Genomic DNA, 19849 nt, shown 5'->3' on the forward strand with positions numbered 1-19849 from the left:
GATGGAGCACCACCACTGGACTCTAACTTTACATGTGTTTGCCTCTATTCCAGCCCATGAAAAACCTTATGCTATTAAAGCTTCAAACATGCACCAGCGAACATGTTTCAACCGTAGAGCAACATCTCCATCGCCACCATATGTTCTAGCCGGAAAAACCATCCTCATTAAGATAACCCTTCATTTCCACCACCTTGTTTCTTTTTTAGTTGAGTTGCAAGATATGGTGACGACTCGTGCATGTGAGAGTTGATTTTTGGTTTCATTTGAGTTGTCAGAGTTGAGTTGAGACAGAGATGGTGGTTACAAGATTTGTGAAAGAGGTCAGGGAAAAGAGAAAAATATGGTAGTAGAACTCTCCCAACCTTAGTAGAGCTCTCCTAATCTGATCATGAACAAATCCTTAACCCCCTATGAAGAAAACCACTTCTACCTTACCCAAAACTTAAAAGCTGGAGTCACGAGATGGTTTGACTCCCTGACAGACTGCCCATACTAATCCATTGCTAAATCCATTCCACTTATCTCCCAACTAACTACACAACTTCTGATAACTTGAGGATCCCACTAGAAAATAGAATCACATACAATTTAGTGCTGCATAACACTTATACATAACTGTAACAACCCGAAATTTCCGTACCATCTCTGGTAACTCTTTCGTAGTAAAATTCACGCAACTAATCGTCGTTTACAAATTCGACTTTCGATCTTCTGTTTAATTAAGTCATTAACTTGTACGTATCTAAAATGACTTAATGGGTGTCTTAATACATTTAGAAATCATTTTAACACCCCACTTTAGTGATCGGAATATTTCTAGAAATTACCATATCGGGTTACGGCAACCTAATCGGGTACGACCAAAAGCCTCGCCTAACGCTAGTATCGGGTAGAATTCCACCGTGTCCAAAACTTAGACACTATATAATGTGTCTTAAGCCTCCATTTGAAGCCTTTGTCCATTTTCTCATAAAACATATCCAACCTCTCTCCTCATCCATAATCAAAGGTCCAAAAACAAAGATTTAAGGCTCCAAATCAAAGAGGTAACATCCCTAACTTGTTATTTAACCTCTTTAGCCTTCAAATTGATGTTTAAATTAAGTTTTGGGACCAAGAACATGAGTTTACGGCCAAGGATCAAGCTTGGGCCATAAAATCCTCAAAATGGGTTTTTTAAGCCAAATTTACCCTTCCAAATCATAGTTGGGACCTAGATACGACCATAAGGCTTGCAAATCGGGACATGAAACATCTAAAACATGAATTATATGGGACAAAAGAGAGTTTACGGCGAAGGCTCCTTCTTGGGCCGTAAAATCCTCTAAAATGGGGATTAAGTGCCTTAAATCATGTTATAATGCCTTGAAACTCTACAAATAGCTTTGTGGTAAATCCTAGATTCATCTAAAAATAGTATAAGGGTGTGTAACACATCAAAAATACCACATATAGGAGTTTACAGCCTAGGAGCATACCCTTGGCCGTAAACTCTTGAAACTTTGTTAAATGATGCATCAAATTCACTCTAATGGCTTGCATAAATTTCTAGAATCACATGTGATTGTTTTAAGCATCAAAAATTAAATTTTCTTAATCATATTAGAGTTTACGGCCAGAGGGTATATGTCTGGGCCGTAAACTCATATAAAGTTGTCAAATGAAGCCACAAGTTGATACCAAGGCTTAGAAAATTAGTTAGAATCACATGTGATTGCTTCTTGTGCCTTAAACCAATTTTTCTTGGCCATGGATGAGTTTACGGCTGTAAACTCCAAGGTTGTGGCCGTAAACTCCCTTCTAAGTGGTATAATTACATGTAATCCATTCCAAGGCATTTTAGAAATCCATTCCAACAATCCCCTTGTCCAAACAAGCCATTAAGCACTCAAAAACATACCAACATGAGTTTACGGACGTAAACTCATGTATGGCTGTGTTAGGTGGCTGTAAACTCCCTAAAATGTTTACTCTTGGGGAGTAAACTCAAGTCCCAAGTCCCTAGTACCAATACACGTCCGTAGATGTCACCCGGGTCACTCCAAACGCTCGTTTTGAGATGTTTAACCTTGTTGGAGTGTAATGTTCCATATAATAAGTGAATGTATCCCTAATTGAATATATATGGACATTATTTCATTTTACATAGGGACATCACGAGTAATCAAACCCCAAACCCATGTTTAGTGTCCGAAAGCTTCGCATTCCCGAGTCCGGTGAGTTCATACCCCTACCCTTTTTCACTGTTTTCACTGTTTTCAGGGGGGAACACAAGCAAAGTACAAGGGAATTCTTGTACTCAAAACATGTTTTCAAATGTGTGTTTCATATTCTATATGCTTTTAATACTGATTACTAAAACTGATAACCATTTGAACATGCAGATCACGTAACATATATTTGTGAAATGGGTCTTTAAACTGTTATGTTTTACATATATTTCACAAATGGTTTTCCACATTTTATCAGTTAAAAGCATGACATTATACATTTGAGTATAACACATGTACACTGTTTTATCCTCGGTAACACTCCACATATATACGCGAGTGGAGGACTATCATATTATTACTAGTAAATTTGTTAATCATGTACGAATGGAGACACGTCCTCGGTGAACACTCCACAGAGATACGCGAGTGGAGGACTGCACCCGTAAACAGAATCTCTGGTATTTAGAGAGCGTGACTTGAGTGTATAGATCTATACGGGGCTGACTACCCCACGCCTGGCTGCTAGCTACAGCTGAACCGAAATGGTTCAAGGGTGACGAAAGTCATAAGTATGTGGACTACTTATTGCCACATGTGGACTACTTATTGCCACAGGTTTAGTCCATCGTATGGTTATGGAACTCACAATTAGGATAATAGAGATTTACTTATAGTAATAATAAACCACCTTATATATCTTTTACATCTTTCACATACAGTAACCAACATTCAGGAAAGTATGGGACTTTCCTGGGGAAAGCATGGAATCTAACCACGTTTACATCCTTTACATCTTTTACATCGTTCACATTGAAAACCATCAAGCAGGAAAGCATGGGGCTTTCCTGGGTGACTCTTACATAACTAGAAAGAGTAACAAAATGGATAACATTACATCTTTTACAATTGGTAATATACAATAAGGAAACTATGGGACTTTCCTGGGAATACATTACAAGTAAACAGAACAGTTTAACAAGCCAGATAACCAAACTTTACATTTTCACATGACTAGACATGTTTTCAGTGTACAAACTTACTATACTTTACATTTGTGAAACAACAACCAACTTTTAATAAAATATGGGATTTTCTTGGTATACATAACATTTCAGAAACATAAAGGAAACTTGAAACATTTTCACAAATAAAAACCGCTTATGAACTCACCAGTGTTATGCTGATTTTTAAACCGCTTGTGTTCTCAGTTCAGCGTTAGAACAGGTACCCGAAGATCCCTTTTGGTCAGAAGACGGAGTACATGAAAACCCGTTTCATTTAATTCATATATATACTATGTATCACAACTGTACAAACTTTACTTTTGAAACAACTGTAAAACTTTTCTTATGTAATGTAATGGTTGTTTTACTTTACTTACTATATGCATTGGATTTGATACTTAACTTGGAGTCAACCCCGGAAATGTTTCCGCCTTCGGTTTTCGGGGTGTGACAGATTGGTATCAGAGCCCTTGTTTATAGTGAATGAAGTATACCAAACCTTACATGGTATAAAGCTATAAACACTAAAGGGGCCTAAGTGCTCCGAATTAAAAGTATCTTCAAACTACAAGTATTTTCAAAAAGTATAAAAGTATGTCCAACCGTCGTCATCCGTAACCACAAGTAGAACAGAGCATAAGTAATTGGGTGTTGTGTACTATGATTAAACCTGGGCAATTATGTAGTCATGTCTAGGGTCAATATAGCCTGGCCAACTATTTTCATTCGAGACACGGCCAACATGTGCTTGGGAGTGACTGTGGTATGCGGCATGCCTAAAACTTACCTTAATATCCCAAACATCGAACCATTGTCGTAATCAATCCATGAAATACTATGGGAGTATTTCTCGATCCCAATCCTCTGTAGAAATCCTTATTCGAGTGGCTATCTTTGATTATTCTTAGCGATAAATTATTTGTTTCGATAACTCTTTCCCGCTTTATCGCTTATTCGGATCATATAACTGCCATATCTATTGATTCAATGTAGAGGACTTACCATCCTCTCTTTCTTGATCTTATTAGATCAAGATGCCTCCCAGAAAGAGACCCAGCTCAAAGAACAACAACAATCCTTCTTCGCCACCACCTCGTCCCCAATTTGACCTAGCATCACTCCAGACGGTCCTGACTGCTGCAATGGTGGCAGCCATGTCACAAATGAACCCTGGTGGTTCAGGAGGTGGTCCCCAATCCCAGAACCCCGAAGTTAGCCAGGGACACCAAAAAGGGGGTTCCTATAAGGATTTCATGAACGTGAAACCAACAACCTTCAATGGCGCTGGAGGTGTCATTTCTTTATCCCGATGGTTCGAGAAAATCGAATCCATCTTTGAAATTTGTGCTTGTGCGGAGTCCGATAAAGTTAAATTCGCAGCCTGTACTTTCGTCGATAAGGCCTTGACTTGGTGGAATGGCCGAGTCAAATCTCTGACCTTACCCGTAGCTAATGCCATGGGCTGGGAAGCCATGAAAGAACTCCTCATTGCTGAGTACTTCCCCCGTAGTGAAATGCAGAAACTAGAGCACGATCTCTGGAACCTGAAGATGAAAGGTTCCGACATTGCTGCATACACTTCCCGATTCGATGATCTCGCACTTCTCTGCCCGGGATTAGTCACTCCTGAAAACAAAAAGATCGAAAGGTTCATTTGGGGGTTATCCCAACCGACAAAGAGTCATGTTTTGGCTGCTCGTCTAGATACCTATGATAGTGCCAAGACTTTAGCTCAAACCCTGATTGATCACAGCGATGATGTTAAGGAAATCACTACCACTTCTGAGCCGACTCAAAGGAGTGGCGAAAAGAGAAAATTCTGGAAGAAGAAGAAGGGTCAATCTTCTCAAGGATCTTCCAAGAAACAGCAGACAGTAGCAGTTCATGCTGCTACTACCCCTGTTGCTGCTGCTTCTATTGTGGGATCCACAGCTCCAACTCCTACTAGTAGATATGCTGGTAATCTTCCTCTGTGTGACAAGTTCAAATACCATCACAATCCTGGTCCCTGCCGAGAACTATCCTGTACCAACTATGGTAAGAAAGGGCACATAGTTCGATTCTGCAAAACTCCTACCCAATCAGCCAACCAATCATCTGGAGCAGGTGTTAGTCAAGCCTGCTACAACTGTGGAGAAGTTGGAAACTTTAAAAGGAACTGTCCCAAGAAGTCAACTGCTGATAACACCAGAAGGGTTCTAACCATGGGATGGGAGGAAGCAGTCGCTGATCCCACTGTTGTTTCGGGTACGTTCCTTCTCGACAACTCATATGCTAGTATTCTTTTCGATTCGAGTGATGAAAGGAGTTTTGTTAGTCATGCATTCAAACATAATCCCCAACCACTAACTGAAACGTTTACCGTCGAGACGGCTAATGGTGAGAAAGAAAGCGCGAGCGACGTATTCATAGGTTGTACGCTTACCCTAAATGATCACTCATTTCCTATAGATCTCATGCCCATTTCCATTAAGAGCTTTGATGTTATCATTGGCATGGATTGGTTGAGTTCCAAGCATGCTGATATCCTTTGTTACGAAAAAGCCATCCGTCTCAACCTTCCCTTGGATCAAGCTCTCGTAATCTATGGCGATAAACCCAGTTCCAATCTTCATATCATTTCCTGCATCAAAGCTCGAAAGCTCCTACAAAAGGAGTGTATTGCATTCTTAGCCCATGTGATCAACGAGAAACAAGAAGTCATAGACCTCGCGAGCATCCCCGAAGTCTGTAACTTTCCTGATGTGTTTCCCGAAGAGCTTCCAGGAATCCCTCCTAAATGTCAGGTCGAGTTTCGTATTGACCTAATTCCTAGAGCTACTCCCGTAGCGAAGTCTCCGTATCGTTTAGCTCCAGCAGAAATGCAGGAGTTATCCAGTCAACTTAATGAGTTGCTCAGTAAAGGATTCATTAGACCGAGTTCCTCACCCTGGGGAGCTCCGGTACTGTTTGTCAAGAAGAAAGATGGATCATTTCGGATGTGTATCGACTACCGTGAGCTGAACAAGTTGACCGTTAAGAACCGATATCCTCTTCCACGAATAGACGACCTCTTCGACCAACTCCAGGGAGCCAGCTACTTCTCAAAGATAGACCTACGATCAAGGTACCATCAGTTACGAGTCCAGGAGAATGATGTTTCCAAAACAGCTTTTAGGACTCGGTATGGACACTACGAGTTCGTAGTGATGCCCTTCGGTCTAACCAATGCACCGGCTGTGTTCATGGACCTGGTGAACCGGGTGTGCCGTCCCTTCTTAGACAAGTTCGTCATCATGTTCATTGACGACATCCTCGTCTACTCCCGAAGTGAAGAAGACCATAAGCAACACTTGAGGTTAGTGTTGGAGACCCTTAGATCCGAAAAACTATACGCAAAATTCTCCAAGTGTGAATTCTGGATACGGAAGGTAACTTTCCTCGGTCACGTGGTAAGCGAGGAGGGAATTCACGTGGATCCTTCCAAGATTAAAGCAATAGAGAATTGGTCAGCACCGAAGACACCCACAGAAATTCGTCAATTCTTGGGTCTCGCCGGATACTATCGGAGATTCATCCAAAAATTTTCCAAAATCGCAAAACCTTTAACCACTCTAACACAGAAAGGTGTACCCTTTTGTTGGAGTGATAAACAAGAAACTGCATTCCAAACGTTGAAGAGAGCCTTATGCAGCGCGCCTGTTCTGTCTCTGCCCGAAGGGACAGAGGACTTCATCGTCTACTGTGATGCATCTAATCAAGGTTTAGGCTGTGTGCTTATGCAAAGATGAAAAGTAATTGCTTATGCCTCAAGACAGCTGAAAGCACACGAGGTTAACTATACCACACATGACTTGGAACTAGGAGTCGTAGTTTTTGCATTGAAGATTTGGAGACATTATCTCTACGGAACCAAGTGCACGATCTTCAGTGATCACAAGAGCCTGTAGCATATCTTTGATCAGAAAGACTTAAACATGAGGCAACGGCGATGGGTAGAACTACTCAATGATTATGAGTGTGAAATCCGTTACCATCCCGGCAAGGCCAATGTGGTAGCAGATGCCCTTAGCCGAAAGCAAAGTGCAGACCACAAAGTGAAGAACCAGACGATGACCATCCATTCCAACCTACCCATGCAAATCCGAGAAGCCCAGTTAACAACCCTCAAACCCGAGAACATGTCGAGTGAAGCCTTGAGAGGAATGGAAAAGAAACTTGAGATCAGAGGTGACGGAGTTCACTGTTTCACGGATTAAATCTGGACTCCCAAGTCTGGAGGATTCAGGTAGATTGTCATGGAGGAGGCACATAAAACCAAATACTCCATTCACCTAGGTTCGGACAAGATGTACCTGGATCTCAAGAAACAATACTGGTGGCCAAACATGAAAGCTGAGATAGCTACATTCGTGGGCAAGTGTCTGACTTGCGCCAAAGTCAAAGTTGAACATCAGAAACCCTCAGGTCTGCTCCAAAAGCCCGAGATCCTCGAATGGAAATGGGAGATGATTACCATGGAATTCATCACCAAACTGCCCAAGTATCCTAGTGGGTACGATACCATTTGGGTAATTGTCGATCGTTTGACAAAATTCGCTCACTTCATTCCGATCAAAGAATCATACAAGATGGAAAGACTCACGCAAATCTACATCCAGGAGGTAGTACGTCTACACGGTGTACCTGTATCCATTATCTCTGATCGAGATAGCAGATTTACCTCCAGATTCTGGCAGTCCCTTCAGAATGCCCTTGGAACCAATCTAGATATGAGCACATCGTATCATCCTCAGACCGATGGACAGAGTGAGAGAACAATCCAAACCCTGGAGGACATGCTTAGGGCATGTGTCATTGACTTTGGAAAGTCGTGGGACACACATCTATCTTTGATCAAATTCTCGTACAACAACAGTTACCACACCAGCATTAGGGTTGCTCCGTTTAAAGCCCTATACGATCGTAGTGCAGATCCCCTCTGTGCTGGGCCGAGGTGGGGGATACACAGTTAGCCAGGAGTCGAGTCCCCGATAGTGCTCTCACTGGTCCTGAAGTCATCTGCGAAACCACCGAAAAGATCATTCAAATCAGTAACCGATTGAAAGCTTCACGAGATCGCCAAAAGAGTTACACTGATAATCGTCGGAAACCACTAGAATTCTAGGTTGGAGACCGTGTCCTGTTGAAGGTCTCGCCCTGGAAAGGCACTGTACATTTTGGTAAGCGTGGGAAACTTAATCCAAGGTACATTGGACCCTTCGAGATCCTCTCCAGCATCGGTCCAGTTTCCTATAAACTTCGTTTACCTCACGAACTCAGTAACATTCATCCTGTCTTTCATGTTTCAAATCTCAAAAAGTGCCTATCCGATGAAACCCTAACGATTCCCATGGACGAGATCGAGATCAATGAAAACCTCAACTTTGTGGAGGAACCGATCGAAATCATGGATCGAGAGGTCAAACGTACAAAGCAAAGTCACATCCCGTTAGTGAAGGTTCGCTGGAATGCCAAGCGGGGACCAGAATTCACTTGGGAGCAGGAAGATTCAATGAAACAGAAATATCCACAACTCTTTCCAGATCCATGATTTGTATCTTGTCTTGTGTTTTAAACTTTGAATTTCGGGACGAAATTCCCTTTAACGGGGGGATAATGTAACAACCCGAAATTTCCGTACCATCTCTGGTAACTCTTTCGTAGTAAAATTCACGCAACTAATCGTCGTTTACAAATTCGACTTTCGATCTTCTGTTTAATTAAGTCATTAACTTGTACGTATCTAAAATGACTTAATGGGTGTCTTAATACATTTAGAAATCATTTTAACACCCCACTTTAGTAACCATAATATTTCTAGAAATTACCCTATCGGGTTACGGCAACCTAATCGGGTACGACCAAAAGCCTGGCCTAACGCCGGTATCGGGTAGAATTCCACCGTGTCCAAAACTTAGACACTATATAATGTGTCTTAAGCCTCCATTTGAAGCCTTTGGCCATTTTCTCATAAAACATATCCAACCTCTCTCCTCATCCATAATCAAAGGTCCAAAAACAAAGATTTAAGGCTCCAAATCAAAGAGGTAACATCCCTAACTTGTTATTTAACCTCTTTAGCCATCAAATTGATGTTTAAATTAAGTTTTGGGACCAAGAACATGAGTTTACGGCCAAGGATCAAGCTTGGGCCGTAAACTCCTCAAAATGGGGTTTTTAAGCCAAATTTACCCTTCCAAATCATAGTTGGGACCTAGATACGACCATAAGGCTTGCAAATCGGGACATGAAACATCTAAAACATGAATTATATGGGACAAAAGAGAGTTTACGGCGAAGGCTCCTTCTTGGGCCGTAAACTCCTCTAAAATGGGGATTAAGTGCCTTAAATCATGTTAGAATGCCTTGAAACTCAACAAATAGCTTTGTGGTAAATCCTAGATTCATCTAAAAAGAGTTTAAGGGTTTGTAACACATCAAAAATGCCACATATAGGAGTTTACGGCGTAGGAGCATACCCTTGGCCGTAAACTCTTGAAACTTTGTTAAATGATGCATCAAATTCACTCTAATGGGTTGCATAAATTTCTAGAATCACATGTGATTGTTTTAAGCATCAAAAACTAAATTTTCTTAATCATATTAGAGTTTACGGCCAAAGGGTATATGTCTGGGCCGTAAACTCATATAAAGTTGTCAAATGAAGCCACAAGTTGATACCAAGCCTTAGAAAATTAGTTAGAATCACATGTGATTGCTTCTTGTGCCTTAAACCAATTTTTCTTGGCCATGGGTGAGTTTACGGCCGTAAACTCCAAGGTTGTGGCCGTAAGCTTCCTTCTAAGTGGTATAATTACATGTAATCCATTCCAAGGCATTTTAGAAATCCATTCCAACAATCCCCATGTCCAAACAAGCCATTAAGCACTCAAAAACACACCAACATGAGTTTACGTCCGTAAACTCGTGTATGGGTGTGTTATGTGGCTGTAAACTCCCTAAAATGTTTACTCTTGGGGAGTAAACTCAAGTCCCAAGTCCCTAGTACCAATACACGTCCGTAGATGTCACCCGGGTCACTCCAAACGCTCGTTTTGAGATGTTTAACCTCGTTGGAGTGTAATGTTCCATATAATTAGTGAATGTATCCCTAATTAAATATATATGGAGATTATTTCATTTTACATAGGGACATCACGAGTAATCAAACCCCAAACCCATGTTTAGTGTCCGAATGCTTCGCATTCCTGAGTCCGGTGAGTTCATACCCCTACCCTTTTTCACTGTTTTCACTGTTTTCAGGGGGGAACACAAGCAAAGTACAAGGGAATTCTTGTACTCAAAACATGTTTTCAAATGTGTGTTTCATATTCTATATGCTTTTAATACTGATTACTACAACTGATAACCATTTGAACATGCAGATCACGTAACATATATTTGTGAAATGGGTCTTTAAACTGTTATGTTTTACATATATTTCACAAATGGCTTTCCACATTTTATCAGTTAAAAGCATGACATTAGACATTTGAGTATAACACCTATACACTGTTTTATCCTCGGTAACACTCGACATATATACGCGAGTGGAGGACTATCATATTATTACTAGTAAATTTGTTAATCCTGTACGATTGGAGACACGTCCTCGGTGAACACTCCACAGAGATATGCGAGTGGAGGACTGCACCCGTAACCAGAATCTATGGTATTTAGAGAGCGTGACTTGAGTGTATAGATCTATACGGGGCTGACTACCCCACACCTGGCTGCTAGCTATAGATGAACCGAAATGGTTCAAGGGTGACGAAAGTCATAAGTATGTGGACTACTTATTGCCACATGTGGACTACTTATTGCCACAGGTTTAGTCCATCGTATGGTTATGGAACTCGCAATTAGGATAACAGAGATTTACTTATAGTAATACTAAACCACCTTATACATCTTTTACATCTTTTACATCTTTCACGTACAGTAACCAACATTCAGGAAAGTATGGGACTTTCCTGGGGAAAGCATGGAATCTAACCACGTTTACATCCTTTACATCTTTTACATCGTTCACATTGAAAACCAACAAGCAGGAAAGCATGGGGCTTTCCTGGGTGACTCTTACATAACTATAAAGAGTAACAAAATGGATAACATTACATCTTTTACAATTGGTAATATACAATAAGGAAAGTATGGGACTTTCCTGGGAATACATTACAAGTAAACAAAACAGTTTAACAAGCCGGATAACCAAACTATACATTTTCACATGAGTAGACATGTTTTCAGTGTACAAACTTACTATACTTTATATTTGTGAAACAACAACCAACTTTTATGAAAATATTGGATTTTCTTGGTATACATAACATTTCAGAAACATAAAGGAAACTTGAAACATTTTCACAAACAAAAACCGCTTATGAACTCACTAGCGTTATGCTGATTTTTAAACCGCTTGTGTTCTCAGGTCAGCGTTAGAACAGGTACCCGAAGATCCCTTTTGGTTAGAAGACGGAGTACATGAAGACCCGTTTCATTTTGTTCATATATATACTATGTATCACAACTGTACAAACTTTACTTTTGAAACAACTGTTAAACTTTTCTTATGTAATGTAATGGTTGTTTTACTTTACTTACTATGTGCATTGGATTTGATACTTAACGTGGAGTCAACCCCGGAAATGTTTCCGCCTTCGGTTTTCGGGGTGTGACATTAACAGAAGGCTCAGATAATCCTTCAAGTATAAGACTCATCCCTACAGCGGTTAGACTCGGACGAGATCTGTGCAACAGGGTCAAGTCATTTACTCTGGGATTATTTAACCCAAGTGCAAGTGGCCTAACATATCCTCCGAATAACAACCAACTCCACACACGAAATCCAAATCAATAATATCACTTTGACCTAACTTAATGCGATTAACAAATAGAACAAATTCAATATACGATCGCAAGGGCATTGTGTGACAACCCGACAATTTTTTCATCACAATAACCCGTTCCCATCAGCAAAATCTGTCTATCTTTCAATTTTTCCGCTAACATTTTGGGTTAAGTCATTTAATTTAAGACTTTTATTATGATCTCGTAAGTGTCCAAACCCATTAGAAACACGTAAAAATCATCTCGTTATTTATTTGGAAAAGTTTTAATTATAACTACGTCGGGTTAAAACAACTAAATCGGGTACGACCAAAAGTCCCGTTTAACGTCAGTATCGAGTAGATTTCCACCGGGCCACAAACTCAAGCCTTATATAAAGGATGAGTGAACTTCAATTTAGCTTTTTACCACCACCTCATAACTTTCTCTCACTACTCTGTCTCTAAAACTCGAAATTGAGCCAAAATCACCCCTTTCAAGCTTTAATTTGGTAAGTAATCTATCCTAGCATGTTTCTAAGCTTGTTTATCATTCGAATTTGTGTTTAAACTACCCAAAACCATCAAGAACATGTGTTTTTGGTTTGGGAACCATCCCAAAACCATAAACTCCTTTAAAGAGGGTTTTGAAGCCCCAAAACCCCTCCAAATCACTTCTAGTGCTTAGTTAAGACCTTTGGACTTGCAAGAATGGACTTAGAGCACCAAAATCTTACCATTTGGGGAGTAAAGTTGAGTTTACAGCCCAAGAACATTCTTGGATCGTGAACCCTCATTCATGGACCATAAACAACATTTAAGGTGTTAGTTTGCCCCTAAACACCTCCAAAAAGCTTCCATGAGAGTATAGAACCTTATAATCCTTCAAGAGATGCACCAAAACATACTCAAATGGTTCAAACTTGAGTTTACAGTCAAAGAACATTCTTGGACCATAAACACCCCTTCTTAGACCATAAACTCCTCCAATGGGTGTTAAAGTGCCCTTAACACCTTGTATGGCCTAGAAACGGGTCTAGAAGTTAGCGTGCTTAACCTTCAACCACCAAATCACATGAATCATGGACAAACATTAGTTTACTGCCATAAAATCATGTGTTTAAGGTAGTAAACTCACCAAGAACACCTTCATATACCGTAAACTCCTTTTCCAAGGTCAATTCAAGTCCCAATCACTTCCTAAGCCATGGAATCAACCCTAGAACCTTCCTTTGTACATTGTAATTAACCTAGGACCACCAAAACACACTTTGAATGGGTACATAAGAGTTTACGGCCGTAAACTCCTAGTTTACTTCCGTAAACTCTTCAAATGGTCCTTAGGATGTTCAAATTGCCTTCCAATGCCTTAAAACCAAGCCTAACATTACCCCACAAGAGTTGTAAGACCATTAGACACCCAAAAACACCCCCACCATGAGTTTATAGACGTAAAATCATGGGTACATGGTCTTAGGGCCGTAAACTCCCTTAGGAGTTTACTCTTGAAGAGCAAACTCCATATCTAGGCCAGACACACCCTTAGTTGCTACCCGGGTCACTCCAAACACTTGTATTGAAGTGTTTTCGCATCTCGAAGTGTTTAGTAATATTTGATTAGTGGTTCAGGGTCTAATTAGATACAAATGTGTATCTCTTCATATTACATAGGAACCTCTCACGTTTCCAAGCCTCGAACTGACGTTTAGCATCCAAACCAACACATTCCTCGATTGGTGAGTTCATACCCCTACTATTTTCCGTGTTTTTCAAATGTTTTCAGGGGGGATAGAAGAAAAAAGTACAAGGAAATCTCGTACTCAAACCTTTAATTTCAGTTCAAATGTTTAATATCGAAAACCGTATTAACCAATAGTTCGAATTGCAGAATTAGCTTTCATACTAATTGTAGATTTCTTTATAAAATCTTATAATCTATGTTTCATTTTATAATCTTATGAAAGATTCATACTAATCATAAATTAAAATTAATACTAATAAGATACGCCTCCGGAAAGTAACAGAATGATGAAAGTAACAAAACAAATACGAAAGTACGCCTTTGGATGACACCAAGACTTCGGAATTACAACTAGTGTACGCCTTGAGTGTCACCAGAGTTTCTGAAATAATTCGAATGTACGCCTTTGGATATCGATAGAGTTTCGAAAATATACACCTTTGGATGTCGATAGAGCTTCGGAAATATGACTAAAGTACGCCTTTGGAAGTCACCAAAACATCGAATATACAGCTAACGTACATCTCTGAGTGTCTCCAAACATTCGAAAATACAGCTAAGTAAACTAGATAATCGACATTAGAGTGTAGGATAACCGGGATATCAGAATACCTAACTAATACGACATGTATGATAGATACTAGTACATAGCATTCCGAACCAAGAACTAACCATGAATTTTAGGAAAATAAGGGTTTTTCCTGGGATAACGAATTGTTCCTAATGAAACTGTAGAATAAAAGAATAACTAATTCACATATAGGAAAATAAGGGTTTTTCCTGAGATAACGAACTATTCCTAATCAAACTATAGAAGAAACGAATAACTAACTCACATATAAGAAAATATGGGATTTTCTTGGATAACGAATTTTCATAAAAACCAAAACCTGTTCTTTTACAAAAATAAACCGTTTATGAACACACCAGCTTTATGCTGATTCTCAAACTGCTTGTATTCTCAGGTCCACATTAGACAGGTACATGACGATCTTTTGGAGAACATGGAGCATATAGAAGACTCGTCTTAATCTTTGTTCATATGATATATATATATATATATATATATATATATATATATATATATATATAACTTTTGTAACACCTTGTTTCAAACAATGTAAATATTTATATGTAATGTAATGTTTTGTGTTTACTATGCTTACTATGTACATTGGTTGCGATACTACAAGACGTCCTCCGCCCCGGAACGTTTCCGCCATCGGTTTCGGGGTGTGACCGATTGGTATCAAAGCCCTTGTTTATAGTGAACTAGTATACCAAACCTTACATGGTATAAGACTATAAACAACTAACGGGCCGAAATGCTCTGAACTAAAAGTATACTTTAAAATATAAGTATTTTCAAAAGTATACAAGTATACCTAATCGCCGAAATCCATAACCTCGAATAGAACAAAACATAAGTAATTAGGCGTTGTGCATTGCGGTTAAACCTGGGCAGTTATGTAGTCGTGTCTAGGGTCAATATAGCTTGATGAACTATATTCATTCGAGACACTGGCAACATGTGCTTGGGAGTGACTGTGGTGTCCAGCATGCCTAAAACTTACCGAAAACCCAAACAATGAGTCGTCGTCACAGTGAAACATGAAATACTATGGGAGTATTTCTAGAACCAACTTCGTTATAGAAATCCTCATTCTGGCATTGCTCCTAAATGATTCCTTTAGCGATAGTTTATTTGCTTTGATAACTTTTTCCTATTTATCACTTATAGAATCCTATATCTGTCATACTGAGATGTCCCCTGTTCAATATCTCTTGATTCAATTTAGAGGACTTATGAGCCTCTCTTTCGTGGCTATTTTAGATCAAGATGCCTCCGAGGAAAAGACCCAGCTCAAAGAACAACAATCCTCCTCCGCCACCACCTCCTCCTTAATTTGATCACGTCATGTTTCAAGCAGCTGTTAATGCTGCTGTGGCTGCTACCCTATCGCAGATGAACCTCGTTGGTTCAGGTGGGCAAGGAGGTGGTACTCAGCCCCAAAACTAGGAAGGTGAGTAGGGACACCGGAAGGAGTGTTCCTACAAGGACTTTATGAATGCGAAACCCACATTCTTCGATGGAACAGGACGTGTCATTGCCCTAACTCGGTAATTAGAGAAAATTGAATCTATCTTCAAGATCTGTGCCTGTTTAGAATCCGACAAGGTGAAATTCGCCGCCTGCATGTTCACTGCTAAAGCTTTGACTTAGTGGAACGGCCGAGTCAAATCCTTAACCCTACCTGTAGCCAATGCTATGGGTTGGGAAGTCATGAAGGAACTTCTGCTCAGAGAGTACTGCCCTCGGGGCAAAATACAGAAGCTGGAGCATGAACTCTGGAACCTGAAGATGAAGGGTTCCGATATCGCCGCTTACACTTCAAGGTTTGACGACTTGGCGCTTCTTTGTCCGGGAATGTTTACCCCGGAAAGCAAAAATATTGAAAGGTTTATATGCGGGTTGACCCAGCCAACCAAGGGTAATGTATTAGCTGCGAAACCAGACACATACGACAGCGCCAAATGCCTAGCGCAAATCCTAATCGACCATAGTGATGACCTAGAGGAAGCAGCCACCATTCCTGAGCTGGGAGAGAGAAGTGGTGAGAAATGAAAGTTTTGGAAGACGAAGAAGAAGAGTCAGCCTGCACAGGAGTCCTCAAAGAAATAGCAGATAGTGGCAGTCCACACTGCCACTACCCCTGCTGCTGTTTCTGTCGTCGGTTCCTCAGCCCAAGCACCTATGACCGAATATGTTGGTATTCTCCCGTGGTGTAACCGGTGCAGTTACCACCACCGCATCCCCGATCCCTATCGTGAGAAATTTTGCAAAACCTATGGCCAAGAGGGTCACCTCGCACGAAGCTGCAAAACACCAACCAATCAAGCTTCCGGAGTAGGCATCAGTCATACCTGCTATGGTTGCGGCAAAGTCGGATATTATAAGAGAAACTGCCCTAAGGCAGCAACAACTGGAAACACCGGGAGAGTCCTAGCTATGGGACAAGATGAGGCAGCCGCCGATCCCACCGTTGCCACAATATATTCCTCTTCGACAAACCTTATGCTTGCAATCCTTTTCAATTCTAGTAATGAAAGAAAAATCAGTAGCTATTCATTCGAACATCTTCTTAAACATAGTCCTCAACTAGCAACCGAAACACTTACCATCAAGATGACTAACAGTGAGAATGAGAATGCTAACGACATAATCATAGGATGCACCCTTACCCTGAACAAACATTCTTTTCTTGCTGACCTAATGCCAATTTCCATAGAGAGCTTTGATATTATCATTGGCATGGATTGGTTGAATTCCAATCATGCTGATATCCTTTGTTACAACCATCCGTCCTATTCTCCCCTCTGATCAGACTCTTAGGATCTACAGTGATAAACTTAGTTCCAACCTTCGCATCATTTATTCTATAAAAGCTCAAAAGCTTCTACGAAAGGAGTGTCACGAATTCCTAGCCTATGTAATCAACGAGAAACAGGAAGTTAGAGACCTCGAGAGCATCCCTGGAGTCTGCAATTTTTCCTGATATCTTTTCCGAAGAGCTCCCGGGAATTCCTCCCGAATGCCAAGTAGAGTTTTGCATCGACCCAATTCCTGGAGCAAATCTTGTAGCAAAGTCTTCATATCGATAGGCTCCAACAGAAATGCAGGAGTTACCCAGTCATCCTTGAGTTCATGAGAATTATGTTTCCAAAACAGCATTCGGTACTGGATATGGTCACCACGAGATTGTAGTGATGCCCTTTGATCTAACCACTTTCCTTGGTCATGTGGTAAGCAAAGAAGGCATACACATAGACCCGTCCAAAATCTAGAAGATAGAGAATTAGTCGGCACCGCAGACACCCACAGAAATCCATCAATTCTTGGGTCTCGCTGGCTACTATCGCATGTTTATCCAGGATTCATCCATAATCATCTAACCCCTAACCACTTCAACACCAGAAAGGTATACCCTTTTTTGAATTTTGCATCCTGTTGAAGGCCTTACCCCTGAAAAGGCTCGATACACTTTGGAAGCAAATAAAATTTAACCCGATCGACATGCACAGAAAAGCACAGAAAAGCCTCGGTAACCCTGGCAGCAGGCGTAGATCCCTGGCGAAGCTGGGGGCACTCGGCCTTCCGATGGCCGGTCTGGTTGCAATGAAAGCAAACCATGAATCCCTTGGGGCAATCCCTAGCAATGTGCGCCTCCTTGCCACACTTGTAGCAAGCACCCAATCGACATGCCCCCTCGTGACCCTTGTCGCACTTTCTGCAAGTGCAGCCCTTCTGACCTCTGGATCTCGAATCGGTGGACTTGGTCCGCTTCGCTGCCGGCTGAGACTGAGCCGGCCGCCGATCCACCCGTTGAGACTCGGCCTCCTCCCTGGCCTGGGTCTCCAACTCGATCTCACGCTTCCTGGCATTCGCCTGAAGCTCAACAAAAGTCTGATATGACGAGTTCGATACGAACTCCCGGATATCCCTCCTCAGCACACCCAAATACCGACTCATCCGAGCCTGCTCCGTGGACACCTGCTCGGGGCAGAACATCACCCTCTCATGAAACTTCCACGTAATCACCATGACAGAATCATTACCCTGCTTGAGGGTTAAGAACTCCTGAACCAACCGTTCCCTCTCCACCGGGGGAACGTACTCATCTCTGAACATAGTAGTAAACCTCTCCCAAGTCACAGTTGAAACCTCTGCCAGAGTGAAGTTCGCCGTCACGAACTTCCACCAATCCTTTGCTCCCAGGCGGAGCTGGTTCAAGGCGAACCGTACCCTCAGATGCTCCGGACATGAACAAGTGTAGAAGCATCCCTCGATATCAGCAATCCATCTTATGGCCGCGATCGGATCCTGCGTCCCGTCAAAATCAGGTGGCTTCGTGTTGTTGAACTCCCGAAACAGCAACGAGTCACCTCCCTGTGGTCTGGCAGCGGCCACAGCTGCGGTAGCTGCAGCGGCTGCGGCCTCAGTCAACGCGGCGTACCGCTCATCAAATGTCTCCATCAGTGTGGTCTTAATAGACCCAAACATCTCCGGAATCTCAGTCCGGATCGCTGCAGCCACCTCCTCATGAATCATCTGACAAAGCTCCTCGTCAGTCACGCTACTCGTACCAGGTCTATGACGTGGTCCAACCATGATGTCTCTGAAATACAACATAAAAATATCAGAGACTCTATCGAGCATAATCGCACTCGATAACGCAGCCCTACTCAGACTCCGATACCCAGGGATTCTTACTTGGGTTTCCCACTGACCCGGTGTCTTTAGCAGTACGGGCCCAATACTACCGACTACACCGCATCAGTATTCACCCCAAGTCCTCCTCCCCAAACCCCGGATCCTGAGTACTCTATTTTTTCCATGCACTAGCTACCCACTTGCTCTCAAAGCACCTCATAGAAGCAGTTTTCCCTAGACTAAGGCATCACAAATCAGGCCACTCTAGTCCTAATATGAATACTTAGTCTACTAGCATGCGTATTATATCATATGATATCTCATAACACATATTGTAAGAGTATTTTGGGGATTTTACCGTTCGGGCGTTGGCTGACCGTACACACTTCTTCTTCTTTGGTTGTTTCAAAAATCACTTATCAAATTTTATTGATTTATTAACAAAAGAATTTTTTTTTTCTCAAATCCCCGGTTTGAGTTCAGTTACGCCCGAAAGTGTACCCGAATCCCTCAAACCAAGGCTCTGATACCAACTTGTAACGACGTAAATTTTAAAAACAATTTTTCATTTTTGCAAACATCAAAAACATCGATTAATATTTCAAATACAAATGTAAACAATGTTGTCACAACCGAATGCATCACAAAGATCATAAAAATAGTTTTTCCCCGATAATGTGTACGATCACGTCGGCGCCTTCCCACAGTCCTCGCTAGTACTTGAAACACGTAACACAACAACTGTAAGCATAATTGCTTAGTGAGTTCCCCAAAATACAACCTACGCACATACGCCTTTCCAGGCCCTGACCTTCCGATCCATGTGT

Source organism: Lactuca saligna, chromosome 3 (assembly GCF_052625555.1).
Source record: "Lactuca saligna cultivar CGN05327 chromosome 3, ASM5262555v1, whole genome shotgun sequence".
Taxonomy (NCBI): Eukaryota; Viridiplantae; Streptophyta; class Magnoliopsida; order Asterales; family Asteraceae; genus Lactuca; species Lactuca saligna.